This window comes from Marmota marmota, unplaced genomic scaffold (genome assembly GCF_001458135.2).
Source record: "Marmota marmota marmota unplaced genomic scaffold, marMar, whole genome shotgun sequence".
Lineage (NCBI taxonomy): Eukaryota > Metazoa > Chordata > Mammalia > Rodentia > Sciuridae > Marmota > Marmota marmota.
In genome coordinates, this window is record NW_026000256.1 from 121,505 (window position 1) to 125,597 (window position 4,093).

Sequence of the window (4,093 nt, forward strand, 5' to 3'; positions counted from 1 at the left end):
GGGCGGGAGGGGAGGCCGACAGCCCCCGCCGCCCGAGGAGACCTGGTAGCCGGCTGGGCAGGGACGCAGTGGAGCGGGTTGGAGTCTCGGGAGGGGCACAAGAGGGCGGGTGCAGGTAGCCACTGGGTAGAAGGAGCAGCAGCGGCGGCGACAGTCAGGGACGTCCTGGGAGGCAGGCGAGGGCGAAAAGCAGCCAGGCTGGCCCTCGGGGCTGCCCGCTTCCAGGGGCACCACAGGAGAGGGATCAGCCTGAGCTGGACGCCTGGGGAGCCTCATCCCGTGTTTTCCAGTTTCTCTACTCTGATTGGTTTTCTGCCGCTGGTCCTGGAGCTGGCGCAAAAGCATCCCGTCGCTAATCCACCAGGTAAGTTTGGATTTTGCACCTCTGGGTGTGGAAACGAGGGACAATCTGCCACTGTGAGGCCATGACACTGTTGCCCAGGGGCACCTGGCAAACTGTCCACAGGCACAGAACCAGAGGGTCCCCTGATAGGGGGACATACAAAATTGTGCTCCTGTGGCTATCTAGGGTGGGGGTTTGTGCATCTCAGTAGTGCGTGTCTATGTGTGTCATCCCATCCTACACCAGGGAAGGGCATAAGCTTAACCAACCTAAGGAAGAGGAAGGGACGGGCTGGATGGAAGGTGGGGAAGAGCAAGAGGGAGCAAGGTGAGCTAATCTGAGCAGGGAACTGTGCCCAACACTTCCTCACAGGGCTAGTTATGACTAGTTCAGCCCAATGAATATCTTCCAAGTACCCTCTATGGGCCAGGTTGCTGCAGATATCCAGGATCTATCAGGGAACAAGAAAGAAAAAAAAAAATCTCTGCTCTCTGGTCTAGTCCTGGTGGCTAAATAGACAATAAACTGTACACGTTTTAAATTAGTAATTATAAAAAATGTTAAAAGATGGTAAGAACTGGGGAAGGGAGGTCCAGTTTCCAGTTTACATAGTGAAGCTAGAATAGGTCTCATTTCATAGGCACTATTTCTCCAAAAATACTTGAAGGTGGTAAAAGAAAGAGTCATGTGCTTATGCTTTGGAAGAGCATTCTGGACAGAGGGAACAGCTAGTGCAAAGGCACTGAGGCGGGAGTGGCCTGGCTTATGGGAGCTAGAGCTTGGACATCAGTATGCCTTGAGCAGAGGAAAGGGTGGGGGAGAAATGGTTCAGGAAGGGGCATGAGGGTTTGCTCTGAGTGACACGGGCATCTCAGGAAGATCTGTGAACAGAAAAGGGCAGGACCTGAACACCTGTGGGAAGGATCCTCAGCAAACAACCTGGACGGCCCTTTTTATGTCTAGGTCAGCCTCTGTCCCCACAGCCTGCACACAGTAGTGGTGGGAGAGCTCCCCAGAGGGCCTTACCAAGCTAGGCTCATGGAGCCTTGGCCCAGGGGCTGATCTGTGAGAGTGCCCAGGCAGGCCCTCCATGCTGATCTCCCTGGCCATTTCACGAAGTGGGTGGCACGTGACTAGGACCCCAGAACAAGAAGAGCTAACAGAGCTGAGAGGAGGCAGCTGGGGTCTTGAGCTGATGGACCCGAGGACGTTCCGCCTGAAGTGGTGCTGCCTGTCCATCCTCTTGGATGAAAAAGCCCAAACTCTGAATGCTTTAATTAATGTTGTTTGCTTTGTTTTCTGTTTCTGGGGAAAGCGCCCCACCTAGTGTCGGTGTTCAGGATGACTCTGAGGTGCGCTGACGGGCTTTCCCTTTTCACCAAGGCTTTCTTTCCTTGGGCAGTGGACTCCTTCCAAGCCTCCTCTCCTCTGCTGGCAGCCTGCAGTGAGGCTGCCCAGCAACACTCCATTTTGCCAGAGGAAGGGAGGGGGAAGTCTGCTGCTGGCCGGGGGCCGAGGCCCCTCAAAGAAGTGGACCAGCCCAGGGAGAGGCTTCTGGGTACACAGGTTGACAGGCCTCCCTGGCCTCACCTGAGGCACAGGTTGAAGGGCCTCACCTGCATGCCCAGCCTCATGTTGCAGAAAACCTGAGCTCTAGGGCGTGGGTCATCCTTCAACTTGTCCTGTGCTCTGGCGGCCCTCCAGGTGCCTCCTTCTGCACATACTAGGGAGTGCCACCCTGCCTGCCCCGAAGTCACTGCTGGGTTCTGTGAGTCCTTTTGCCAAAGTTGAAATTATAGCTGACTTTCCATAGTAGATCTCAAGACAGACACTTGGAGCTTCGTGTGGCCTTGCCTCCACTAGGTGGAATCCTGACCATGGGGTGGGTCTCTCAGGGATCACTACCTGACAGCTTTCTGCCCCCTCTGGGACCAGACCTACCTCTTATGCCTTGAGTGGGGGAACTACAGATACCTCCTCCTCATTCTAGTTTTTCCAAAATAGACAATAACCTTGAAGAACTGTTATGACAGTGAAAAACAAGCTTATGCTGGGTTTCAAAACAATAATTTTATCCTGAAAACCTTGAAATTATCAGTAATTCTTTAGAGTCCCAGGGCACCCAGTGACTGACAGTGCATCACAATGAAAATATATGTGTGGCCTATGAGCATCTGAACAATTCCAGTAGGACCCCCTCCCCTTTTTTAAATCAAGGTGAGATTCTCAACACAAACTTTAACATTTTAAAAGGACCAATTCAATGACATGTAGTATATTCAGTGTGGTGTGACCCCGCCTGTATGTAGTTTTCATCACCCCATAAGGAAACCACTGACCCATTAGCAGTCTTTCCTCACCTCCAGCCCCCAGCCCCTGATTGCTTTCTGGGGCTACAGATTTGCCTATTCTGGGCATGTCATATGTTACATCAGATTTTTTGGATGTGGCTCACTGCACAGTAACACTGGGCTCTGCAAAAGGCAGAACTCAGATTCTTGAAGCTCTGAACAAGAGAAGGCTGCCACAAGGGGCCACGGGGGTTGCTCCCAGTAACAGGGCAACAGCAAGCTGGAGATGTAGGGACAACTTACGCCTAGTCAGTGAGTGGGGTGGCTGTCTGTGGATTCGCAAATTTGAAGAATTTTGTGGGCTCTGGGGAATTGTATTCGTTCCTAGTTGTCTGGAACCTGACCCCAGAGTGTAGGAGCCCAATAAGGAGTCCACAGGGGTGTGTTTAGTGGCCCCGGAGAGTCGGATCCTGATACAAGAAGTGATGGACAATGGGAGCTTACACATTGCCCATTAAGGACAGAGAGAAGAGACTTTCCAGCTACAACTTCAAAACTAGGTCAAGAGAGCTCTTGTGAAATATCGTATTACATCATATAAATGGGATCATATAATATGTGGCCTTTTATGTCTGTGTCTGGCTGTTTTCACTTAACAAAATGTCCTCAGGGTTCACCCACACTGTAGCATGTGTCAGAATTTCCAACCTTTTTATAATATTCCATTGTATATACAGACCATTTTGTTTATCCATTCATCTGCTGATGGACATTTGGTTTGTGTTCATCTTTTGGCTTTGGTCAATAATGCTGCTGTGGACATGGGTATACAAGTTCTTGAGCATGTGTTTTCAATTCTTGTAAGTATATACCCAGGAATAAAATTGGCTGGTTGTATGGTAACTGTGTTTAACTCGTTGAGGAATGACCAAAATGGTTTCCATAGCTTTTTTCCATTTTGTGAACACCATGTTAGTCAGTTGTCCGTTACTATAACAAAATAACTAAGATAACTTATAAAGAGAACAGACTTGTTTTGCCTCACAGGTTTGGAACTTTCATCTGTGAACAATTGGCCCCCTGGCTTTGGGCCTGTGCCAAGGCAGTATGTCATAGCATGTGGACATGGCAGAGCAACAGCACTCACCACCACACACAGAAGCAACAAAAGGATGAGGAAGAGGCCAGGGTCCCACTATTCACTTCAATAGCACACCCTCACTGACCTAAAAGCCTCCCACTAGACCTCATCTCCCAATACCCTAACCCTGGGGACCAAGCCTTTAACACATGGGCCTTTGGGGAACATTCTAGATCCAAACTACAGCAAACACTATCAAGTATACAGACAAGTAGAAAGAAGAGTCTAGAGAATCCCAGGTTCCTACTGTCCATATTTAGCAGTAATTGCCATCTTGCCTTATTTTGCTTCATCCTTTTATATTTATATATATATATA

At 49.7% G+C, this 4,093-nt stretch overlaps 1 protein-coding gene across 1 annotated transcript in view; it reads left to right on the forward strand.

Moving 5' to 3' along the window:
* Positions 1-6: 6 nt before the first annotated feature.
* The window catches only part of Zfp92 (ZFP92 zinc finger protein), an 11,409-nt gene continuing 7,322 nt past the window's right edge, over positions 7-4,093 (forward strand). Inside the window, exon 1 of the mRNA XM_015506935.2 lies at positions 7-364. The gene's annotated coding sequence lies outside the window, so the exon portion shown is untranslated. The remainder of the gene's footprint in view (positions 365-4,093) is intronic.